Below are 12,306 nucleotides of genomic sequence, written 5' to 3' on the forward strand. Positions count from 1 at the left end.
GTGCTTCAATTCTTGTCTTTTATGTGAGCATCATTGAAATCCTTATGCCTAGCTAAGGGCGTTAAACAATAGCACTTGTTGGGAGGCAACCCAATGAATTTATCTTTTTCTTTCTGTTTTGTTGCATACACACCATCATAATTATGCTATGATTGTGTCTTTTGTGTTTCTTTTTGTGTTTGAGCCAAGCAAAACCTTTATGACTAGTCTTGGTGATGGTTGTTTGATCCTGCTGGAAAAAGACGGAAACCTTTCGCTCACGAGATGATTTTTCATTTTTATTCAGAAAGAGATTTTTGGTTAATTCTTTTTGCTGCTGGTTTATATGCCTTTTGCCCAGGCAGTCGTAATTCTTCAGAATTTTTGAGGTACCAGAAGTATACAAAGTATACAGATTGCTACGGACTGATCTGTTTTTGACAGATTCTGTTTTTGTTGAGTTGGTTGCTTGTTTTGATGAAACTATGTATAGTATCGGGGGGTACTAGCCATGGGGAAGTGAGAATAAAGTAACCTAACGCCAATATAAATAGAATTCAAGATTGCTACAGTACCTAAAGAGGTGGTAGTTTGTTTTCTTGTGCTAATGTTATCCCGAGTTTCTGTTTAAGTTTTGTGTTGTGAAGTTTTCAAGTTTTGGGTGATGATCTCATGGACAAAGAGATAAGGAGTGGAAAGAGCTCAATCTTGGGGATGCCCAAGGCAGCCCAAGCGAAATTCAAGGACACCAAAAAGCCTAAGCTTGGGGATGCCCCGGGAAGGCATCCCCTCTTTCGTCTTCAATCCATCGGTAACATTACCTGGGGCTATATTTTTATTCACCACATGATATGTGTTTTGCTTGGAGCATCCTGTATCTTAGGAGTCTTTTCTTTTTGTTTTGTCACAATCATACTTGTTGCACACCTTTTGAGAGAGACATGCACTCATCGTGATTTTGCTAGAATGCTCATCGTGCTTCACTTATATCTTTTGAGCTAGATAATTTTGCTCTGTGTGGTTCACTTAGATCTTTTAGAGCACGGCGGTGCGTGACTTGGTAGTCGGATTTTGCTATGAAAGTAGTCCCAAAGGTGATAGGTACCCAAAGAGGATACAAAAACCTCCATTTTCATGTGCATTGAGTAGAAAGAGAAGTTTTGATTCCTGTCAATTAGTTTTGAGACGTGGATTTGGTAATATTAAGAGCTATGTTTGTAGGGTGTTGTGAATCTAGAAATACTTGTGTTGAAGTTAGTGATTCCCGTAGCATGCACGTATGGTTAACCGTTATGTTAGGAAGTCGGAGCATAATTGATCTATTGATTGTCATCCTTTGTGTTGAGGTCGGGATCGCGCGATGGTTAACACCTACCAACCCTTCCCCTAGGAGTATGCGTTTAGCACTTTGTTTCGATTACTAATAAAAACTTTCGCAATAAGTATGTGAGTTCTTCATGACTAATGTGAGTCCATGGTATTGATGCACTTTCACCTTCCACAATTGCTAGCCTCTCTAGTGCTGCGCAATTCTCGCCGGTACACAAACCCACCGTATGCCTTCCTCAAAACAGCCACCATACCTACCTACTATGGCATTTTCATAGCCATTCCGAGATATATTGCCATGCAATTCCCATCGTTCTGTCTCATGACTTGTGCCTTCACTCTCATATTTCCATTGCATGATCGTAAGATAGCTAGCGAGATGTTCCAACGTCATACGCCAAGCTAGATCGTTGCACATCCCGGTACACTACCGGAGGCATTTTCTATAGACTCATCGTCATTTTGAGCTTTGAGCTGTGAGTAAATAAAAGTGTGATGATCATCCTTATTAGAGCATTGTCCCATGTGAGGAAAAAAGAAGAAGAAGGCCAAAGAGACCAAATAAAAAAGAGAGAAAAGAGAAAAAAAGAGGCCCAAGAGCCCAAATAAAAAAAGGGGAGAGAAAAAGAGAGAAGGGACAATGCTACTGTCTTTTTCCACACTTGTGCTTCATAATAGCACCATGTTCTTCATGATTGAGAGCTTGTTGCTTTGTCACTACCATATGCTAGTGGGAATCTTCATTATATAACTTGGCTTGTATATTCCAATGATGGGCTTCCTCAAATTGCCTTAGGTCTTCGTGAGCAAGCAAGTTGGATGCACACCCACTAGTTTTTCTTTTGAGCTTTCACATACTTATAGCTCTAGTGCATCCCTTGTATGGCAATCCCTACGCCTTCACATTGATATCTATTAATGGGCATCTCCATAGACCTTTGATACGCCGAGTCAATGTGATCATATCCCCCTTTTTGTCTCACAACCACCACCACACTCTATTCCACCTATAGTGCTATATCCATGGCTCACGCTCATGTATTGCGTGATAGTTATAAAAGGTTTGAGAAAGTAAGAGTGCGAAAAAAATTACTTGGCCAATACCGGGGTTGTGCATGATTTAAATTAGTTGTGTGAGGATGATGGAGCATAGCCAGACGATATGATTTTGTAGGGATAACTTTCTTTGGCCTTGTTATTTTGAAAGTTCATGATTACCTTGCTAGTTCGCTTGAAGTATTATTGTTTTCATCTCAATAGAAAACTATTGTTTTGAATCTTACGGATCTGAACATTCATGTCACATGAAAGAAGTTACAAAGGACAACTATGCTAGGTAGAATTCAACATCAAAAATTCAGTCTTTATCACTTCCCTACTCGAGGACGAGCAGGAGTTAAGCTTGGGGATGCTTGATACGTCTCGAACGTATCTATAATTTTTGATGGTTTCATGCTATTATCTTGTCAAACTTTGGATGTTTTGTATGCATTTTATATCTTTTTTGGGACTAACTTATTAACTCAGTGCCAAGTGTGAGTTCCTGTTTTTTCCGTGTTTTTGACCCTTTTCACAGGAAGATTTGAAACGGAGTCCAAACGGAATAAAATCCCCGAAAAGATTTTTTTCCGAAACAGAAGAAGATCGAGAGACTTGAGAACCAAGGCAGGGGGTCCCCAGGGACCCCACAAGCCCCCTAGCCCCGGCCAGGGGGGAGGCCGGGCCTCCCTGGCTTGTGGGCCCCCTGGACCTCCTCTGCCCTAGGTTTTGCGCCTATATATTCCCTAAAATCCCAGAAAAAATCAGGAGATCATCGAAAGTACTTTTCCGCCGCCACAAGTTTCTTTCTCCGCAAGATCCCATCTGGGGCACAATCTGGTACCCTGCCGGAGGGAGGATTCGGATACGGAGGGCTTCTTCATCAACACCATGACCTCTCCGATGATGCGTGAGTAGTTCACCATAGACCTACGGGTCCATAGCTAGTAGCTAAATGGCTTCTTCTCTCTCTTGGATCTTCAATACAAAGTTCTCCATGATCTTCATGGAGATCTATCCGATGTAATCTTCATTTGCGGTGTGTTTGTCGAGATCCGATGAATTGTGGATTTATGATCAGATTATCTATGAATCTTATTTGAGTTTTTCTGATCTCTCTTATGCATGATTTGATATCCTTGTAATTCTCTTCGAGTTGTGGGTTTTGTTTGGCCAACTAGATCTATGATTCTTGCAATGGGAGAAGTGCTTGGTTTTGGGTTCATACCGTGTGGTGACCTCACCCAGTGAAGAAGGGGTAGAGAGGCACGCATCATGTTGTTGCCATCAAGGGTAAAATAATGGGGTTTTGATCATTGGTTTGAGATTATCCCTCTACATCATGTCATCTTCCTTAAGGCGTTACTCTGTTCGTCATGAACTCAATACACTAGATGCATGATGGATAGCGGTCGATGTGTGGAGTAATAGTAGTAGATGCAGAAAGTATCGGTCTACTTGTCTCGGACGTGATGCCTATATGTATGATCATTGCCTTAGATATCGTCATGACTTTGCGCGGTTCTATCAATTGCTCGACAGTAATTTGTTCACCCATCGTAATACTTGCTATTTTGAGAGAAGCTTCTAGTGAACACTATGGCCCCGGGTCTACCCCACACCATATTTTCAGCCTTACACTTTTACTTCGTTTCACTTTCTGCCTTCAGATCTCACTTTGCAATCAATATTGAAGGGATTGACAACCCCTTTATAGCGTTGGGTGCAAGCTCTTTTGTGTTTGCACAGGTACTCTGGACTTGACGAGATTCTCCTACTGGATTGATACCTTGGTTCTCAAACTGAGGGAAATACTTACTGCTCTTGTGCTGCATCGCCCTTTCCTCTTCAAGGGAAAAAACCAACGCAAGCTCAAGGGGTGACAAAAATGTTTTTGTGGCCGTAGAAATGACTCGGACGGGCGGCAAATATCCGATGTGATTAGGAAAATTAGCATGGTAGTTGATGCTTGACCTGCTTCTGATGAATCTTATGATCCCTGATGCATAAATCTTCATGTCAAAAGGCGACAATGCATTATCAGCCAAAGTCCTCAGGAAGAACTCATGAAGGTTTATTGGTATTCCATGAATGATATTGAAAAGGATATTCTTCATGATGCCTACGACATCTTCATCATCATCATGACCTTTGATAGGATGTTGTAGACTGTTCGTGGTTTATACTTCAAGTCTTGAACCAGAAAGGGAGTCCTTGGAGGTTGGTCCTTGGCCAAAGGCTTCATGAGGACTTCCATCAGTCTGTTGGGCAGCTCACGTTCATCATACATCAGCACGACATTCTCAGATGGAATTGAGACTGGAAGAGCTCGAAGCAATTCAGTGGCAAGATCTTTGTAGTGCTTGTGCTGAGTCATCCAATCCAAAACCCAAGTGTTGACATCCTTTGGGTCTCCAGAGATGTGCAGTGTGGCGTAGAACTGAAGAATGATGTCACGGTTCCAGTCAGCAATGTCAATGCAGAGAGGCAGCAATCGAGCTTCATGAAGAACATTGAGGACTGAAGTGAAGCAAGGAATTTCTTCCATGTCAAAGTGAGGAATATGCTTGTGCTGAAATATCTTGTTCCTCCCACAGAGCACTGAAGCATAGTAGTTGAGCTGGTTCCTCGTCCAAAACTTCTGGTACCTGATGTGAAGCTTATAATAAGGATTTGCGCTAGTGAAGTACATCCGTTCTTCATAAAATGCTTCCTTTTGAAACTTTGGCCTTTTGGAGAAAGGCTGATTCTGCTGCGGTTGAAGATTATGCTGCTGTTCTTGAGGAGGAGCTACTATCATTGCTGTTTTTGTGTTTACAACAACGATAGCAGTTTCAATATTTGGGGCAGGAGCATTTTCTTCATTCTGAGCATTTTCATCAGGTAGAGGAATTTCCTCAACTTGAAGAATTTGCTTGTTAGAGGAGGCAATTGTAGCATTAGTCACTACATTATCTTCAGCTGATGCAACTGATTCTTGAGCAGATTCCTCATGGAAGGTTTTCCCATCAAATCCTATGAGGATTTCTGTTGCACCAGGAGTAAGAGGGATTTGAGTTGACCTTGGTGAGCGATGAGTTTCTTCCCAGAAGTCATCATGGATAACTGGAGTGCTGCACCCAGTTTCATCATCACCCACGATTTCATCAGATGTATTTTGAGGAATGGTAGGTTGAGGAATATCATCAATTTGTATTTCCTCATCCATGATTTCTTCAGCTCCAACATCCTCCATTTCCTCATCATCTTCACGAATAACATAGTCAACTCCGAAGGGAACCAATGAGTAGGATGGAGCTACATTCAGAGGCGTAACATCCACAGGGGCAGTTGAAGACCTTGTTTGAGTGACCTTTGGGCGCTTGGCCTCTGAGGATTCTGAGGTCATTGAAGCTTTTCTCTTCTTTGCTTCTTTCTCAGCAGCTTTGGTCTTCTTCACATCTGATGCAGACGGAATCATCTTCTTCACCTTTGAGGGTTGAGGTGAAGGAATAGTTTCATCAGGTGCTAGTGCAGACACAGTCCTGGCAGTTTCCTCAGCTGAAGCATTTTCTTCAGCTGGAACATTTTCTTTAGCTGGAGCAGATTCTTCAGCTGGAGTATCTTGAGGAATTTTCTCAGCAGCAGGTTCATCAGCTTCATCTTCTTCTGTCAGCTGAACCGTGTAGCTAGATTCAGGTAGCTTCATCTTTCTTGTTGTATTCATCAATTGCACATGTTGCAACTTTGACGAAATTCACCGTGACACTTTGACGATCAGATAGGCTTGTGTACTTATCTGTCAAGGTTTTTAGTTCAGCCTGATTTGAATCAAGAGCTTCAATCGTCAGATTGAGGATAATCTGCTTGAGGAATTTCTCCTTCTTGAGTTTAGCAGCATTTGCTTGCTTGGCTTGCTGCTCTTTCCATTTTGCCTCATTGATGAAGGTGGCAACCATGTGACTGACACTAGGGGGAAGCTTCATGTCATCAATGGGAGTGTTTGGATCTTCACACCAGAGGTTGATGAAGTCCAACAGAACCTTCGGGTCCATGGCAAGAGGAATAGAGCTGCTTGAGGTTTGTGCAACTCATTCCTGCTTGTTTCTAATGATTGCTTGAGGAGTTTCATCATCAAATTCCTCACTTCTTTCTGATGCAGAAGGAACGTTGATGACTTTGCTCGGACTAGGCCTGATGCCTCTTCCAGCAGTCATTTTAGTCTTCAAGAGAGGTGGTGAAGACTTTGTAGCAGAACTCGTGGCAGATGGCACTCATGAACTGGAATGAGCAGGCTGATGCTTAACAATCTGCTTGTGTTGAGGCTGTGAGGACTGTGGTGTTGTTGAAGGTTTTGGCACTGGTGCAGCCTTCTGAGGCAATTGCTCTTATGGCACTGAGGCCTTTGGTTTCTTCGGCACAGTCTTCTTCTGAGGAATAGTTGTACCAGAGGCTTCAGCAGCTGAAGAGGTGGTGGCAGTGGCAGCAACAGCAGATCATCGTTGAATTTCTTCATAGCTGCTTCTGCTTTCTTCTGTGGCTTAGACAAATGTTTGTCTTTCTCATCAGGGTAATTATCAATTGTTTCAACGCTTGAGGGATGAGCAGCTTGTTGATCACCCTGAGGAGGCCTCTTGCAAGGTGGCTTGATGGCGAATTTCTTCGCATATTTTGGAGTTACATAGCGGTATTCGTTCCACTCCTTAGCCCATCTGCATTCGATTTTCTGAAGCCTTATCTTGCACTTTGCCATGGTTTCTTTGCCATATATTTCCTCATCAGGAGTGCAGTAGTCAACATGTATTTCTTCAGGAATATCAACTACAGTGTTCTGTTCAAGCTTCTTTCCTCCCTTTTGCTTCCTGTCATCTTCCATTTTCTTCACCGAGGCTTTTCCTGAGGAATATGCACTCTTGAAGATTCTGATGACACTCATAAAGTTTCTTCGAGGAACGCTGCAAATGAGCTAATTTGATGAGAACCTAGTGATTCATCAGCTGACATTTTGTACCTGTGAACAGAGTATGGGTGTGAAGAATTTGGAGAGGTCATATGCGTTCTCAGATTTGAAGAAATTGAAAAATTAGATGTTGAGGAATTTGACAAGTGGGTTGAGGAATTTGACTAAGCATTCTGATCTTGGGTTCGAGAGTTGTGCAGATTCGAGAATTTACACAATTGAGGAATCTCAAGAAGAATTTGAGTGGCTTAGTGAAATTCATCAAGTGTTTGAGGAATGAGTGTGCGTGGCTGACAAACACTCTGAGGAAAAACAGATTTCGTGAGTATAATAGATCAACACAAGCAGTAAAATAAGATTTTAATTACCCTGAGCGAAGAACACAAAGAACAGGAGCAGTAAAAGAGTGAAGCTCTTCGGTTCAGATATTATGCGCCCTAACTTGGCGGTAGAAGTCAGCTACAGCGGTGTCGGAGGAAGAGATTCCGCTTCCGGCGTGAGTTCGGCGACAGCGAGGGCGAGGCAGTGAAGTTGTTCCTGAACGGCGACGAGATTGCTAGCGATGGCGCTAGGGTTGAGCTCGAGCGGAGAGAAGACGAGAGGACGAAGAGTTTTAACTCGGTGTCGGGACCCCGATCCTAAGCCATAGGAATCCAGCCTGTAACACATCGCATCTCTTTGCGATCTCACGCACGGTTATCCCGATGGTTGCAGCCTTACCTTAGTCGGGACCGTTTGCGCCTTTTGACTCGCGTATGCAATTGTGTTGCTAGCAATCCAATGTCAAAGAACCCGGATCAACATGTCTAGTCATAAACTAAAGTGGCAGTTCCGTACAGGGACAGACATACATGACCTAGCAAAGCAGGTGTCGGTCATGAGCGAATGTAGACGAGTCGTAGCAAGCTACAAGGACTCCATTACAACGTGTGACATTTCCCAAAGGGACAGACACAACAGCTAAGAAGGACACATGCCGGTCAACCAATGTGTCCGGAGCAGTAGCGAACTACCATGGCTCGATGGAATCACAAAGGGGCATTTCCCCGTAAGGAGTGCTACTAAGGCATATGACTAGGTATTCGAACCCCATACATATCAAGTACAACACACATACGCATGGCATACCGATATGTATAGATACATCGATGGCATCACAACATAACCATAAACATACAAACTTTATTTAAAAGGCTCGGAAGAGCCTCACACATAATATTAAAAGGTAGGGGTCTCACGACCCATCATCACAAGTCATAAACACAATTCTTACAAGCCAGAGCAAGATTTAAAACTGTCCGAGTACAGACAGATGGAAAGATAAAGGCACATGGCCTGACTATCTACAGACCCATCCTAGGGCCAGATCATAGCTGGGAAACCAGCTACTCGTCGTCGTCGATGTCTTGGTAGAACCCTCCATTAGGGTCATTAACAACCTATGCAGCAAATTATTAAGCAAACGTGAGTAGAAAAGTACTCAGCAAGACTTTAGGAAATCTGTCTACTCATGCAATGTATCAACAAGGAGTTGTGGGGTTTCATGCGGAAAGCCAGCATTTGACTCTTGGCTAGACAAGTTGCATTTTCAAAATAGTTTTGAAAACTATGTTTCTCGCACACGAGTCCACTAACACCACAACAATACTCCATCGTGGAATCATTCCGTCTCCCTACTGAAATGCCATCCACGACACTCACACTTATCTTGACCATTTTATGAGTAGCCATTATAGTTATCTGTGAACAACATATGCTTCCAAGTAGTCCATATCCGCGGACGCGGCTATTCGAATAGATCATAACCCTACAGGGGTGTACTTCTTCACACACGCTCTCGGCACTTATCGCCATGTGCATGTCATGCACCTCGGCAACCTTCAAGCGGAAGCCCAGCAAGGGAGTCGTCCACGACCATTAACCATGCTAATACTTTGTCCAGGTCTATCGCCTATTTGAGGGTAACCCGCACGGAAGTCCGGCCGAGGTTTCCGCCACGGCCCCAAACGATGTGCGCAGGGTTCCCAAGCTCACCATCCATGTGCCACTTGGTACACCGTGCCACTGCCTACCGTATCATAGCCCACCTCTAAGGTCAGCACTACGCACGGCCTCCAGCATGACTATAAATACCAGAAACTACTTGGAACTCCTGGACCGAGTACTAAGCGATTAATAAGTCGAGAGGGTCAATTAAGTATCCCAACTTGTGGTAGTATCTAGTCTTGGATTACATACACGGAACTTAGTTCCTAAGGACGGTTCCAATGAAACAACCCGCCATGTACTCCTACATAGCCTTTCATCGGTACCTTTACCAAATTAGGTTCAACACACAACCTTTACTTACTGAACACATTCTCACAATTCTGTTCATCACCCAGATAACACACCATACAAAAATCTAAGCATAGCATGCACAACAGGATAAGGCACATCATGGCTCAAGCATCTACCAGGTATGCTAGGTTGCAAGGTTCAGCTATTTACTGTGACAAGGACAGGTCATGCAAAGGAAGTGGGTTCAACTAACGTGGTAAAAGCAGTGAAAGCATTTTGACCGAATGCAATAAATAAAAGAAGGAGCGAGAACATGGGATTTATCGGGATGAACAAAATGGTTGCTTGCCTTATTGCTCAGCAGAGGGGTGATATCCGTCCGTCGGATAATCACACGTATCCGGAGGGGCGGGGCCTACCGAAATGACAACAATCAATAAATATCAAACATATGCAACAGAATGATGCATGAAATGCAATGTAGCATGGTTTGAGATGACCAACAAAACCTTTTGGGTGATCTTGATTTGAAAAAATAATTTAAATATCATTTGAATTATAATGTATTACATTCTTTTAATTGATTTGACCTGATGCTGTTTCATAACTTTGTTTTGCATGCACGAAAATAGCACCATTGGATTCCTTGAATTTTTCTGATCCATTTACATATATTATTTGTCAAATTTGGAGTTATATTCAATTTTCTATGAATTTCAAAGTTTTGAACTTATTCTGGAATTATTTTTAAACACAAAAACTTTTATTGCATCAGCATGACATCAACAGGTCCAACTAGCCGTTGAAAGTCAAACCTGACCAGTGGGACCCACTCGTCAGTGTCTCTGGTCAGTTTTAATTTAGTTTTAACTTAATTAGTTAATGAACAGAGGAGGACCCAGCTGTCATTCTCCGATTAAGTTAATTAAATAAGTTATTTTTATTTTTACTAAACTTAATTAGCCAGGGGCTGGCCCCACCTGTCATAGGCTCAGGGGGGGTCAGATCCACCGGCGGTGAGGTCGATCTCGCCGGCGGTGAGCCTCCGACGACCACCAGAACGGCGGAGGGGCTCAGGAATGCATCTCCGATGACCAAATGCATGGCGGAGGTCACCAAACGAACCAGCGCTCAGCTGCGGTTCCATTTCGGCAAACACCCGAAGCTAAGATGGTCGGAGATGATGCCGGCGACGAGCTTGTTGGCGGCCGAAGCTCGGGCATCATCGGGGTCATCGAAACAGAGGGCATCACGCGCGGGGCTGGGCTCCTACAACATCTACGCGACGCACTGAAGCCATTGGTGGCCTCAGATAGACCAGCCGATCACCGAAGTGCTACCGACGACGAGGTCCCGCGGCGGATCTCGTCGGGCTCTAGTGGAATCGGGGTCTAGAGGAAGGGATCGAGGGGGAAAACTTAGGGGAAAGGACCCCTAGCTCACGAGGAGTGCAGAGGCGTCAAGAGTGGGCGCGGGGATGGCCTGAGGAGGAAGAACGACGGCGGCGAACTCCGGTGACCCGAGGAAGAAGACGATGGCTTCACAGCGTCTCAGGGGTTCTTGGCGTCGCGTGACTAGTTGGGGAGCTTCAGGGAGCGAAGGCGAATCCGTTGCGCGGCTTAGGAGAGAGGGAGAGGGACATGAGCGACGAAGAGCTCAAGCTTGAGCTTGCGGTCATGGCGGCCGAGAGGGGGAGAGAGAACAGGGCGAATGGGGAGGGGATGAGCTCGGGGAGGCCTTCGGGGAGCTTATCTTCGTTGAGCCAGTGCGACGCGGCAGCCAGGCAGACGCACAGGTGCGTGGCTGCGCCAGAACGAGCGGCGGCCACCTCCTGCTGGTAGGTGGCAACGAAGTCGACGGGGAGCAGCTGGGCCTGGGCCAGGTGAGCGACAGGTATGGGTTTTCCATTTTTCTTCTTTTCCATTTTCTGTTTATTCTTTCTGTTATTTGTTTTGTTTCATTTTTGGGTCCAAACTATTCCTAAAATAGTTTGAAAAATACTAGAGTGTTAGTTGGAATATTTCCAACCACTCATAAAGTTTTCAACATTGTTGGAAACTTTAAATTATTTGAAATCAAATATATAATTGATTTCAGTAGCTTTTAACTTAATTTGAAAATGCCAAAGATAGTTTGAAAATAGGTTTCATCTCTAATATTTTGTTTTCAACATTTATCAGAAAAGGTGAACTTTTCTTAAGGCCATTTTGGGTTCATTGATTTGACATCAATTTTGCAATGCTTTTGAATGAGGGGTTGCTAGGGTTTTACTTTGGTTTTCTTGCTTTGCTTTTGGGTTTTCATTTCATTTCCTTGGATGCATTGAAACAAAATATGAGCACATCTTACTAAACCTAATAGGGATTAGGGATGTGACAACTCACCCCCACTCAAAAGAATCTCGTCCCGAAATTTGGAAGTCGTCGGGAATAGCGCGGGATACTCAAGTTGGAGACGATCCTCTCTTTCCCATGTTGCCTCCTTTTCAGAATGATTTGAGCATTGAACTTTAAGAAACTTGAGGTTTCGACGTCGAGTGGTACGCTCAGCTTGATCAAGAATACGCACAGGGTATTCTCGGTATGAAAGGTTATCTTGGAGATCAAGCGTTTCGTGGTCCACTTCGCGGATAGGATCCGAAAAGCAACACCTGAGTTGCGAGACGTGGAATACATCATGAACCTTGGAAAGATGCGGAGGAAGTTCCAATAGGTAGGCAACCTCTCCTCATTTGGCTAGAA

The sequence above is a fragment of the Hordeum vulgare genome, chromosome 1H, assembly GCF_904849725.1.
Source record: "Hordeum vulgare subsp. vulgare chromosome 1H, MorexV3_pseudomolecules_assembly, whole genome shotgun sequence".
NCBI classification, from domain to species: Eukaryota; Viridiplantae; Streptophyta; class Magnoliopsida; order Poales; family Poaceae; genus Hordeum; species Hordeum vulgare.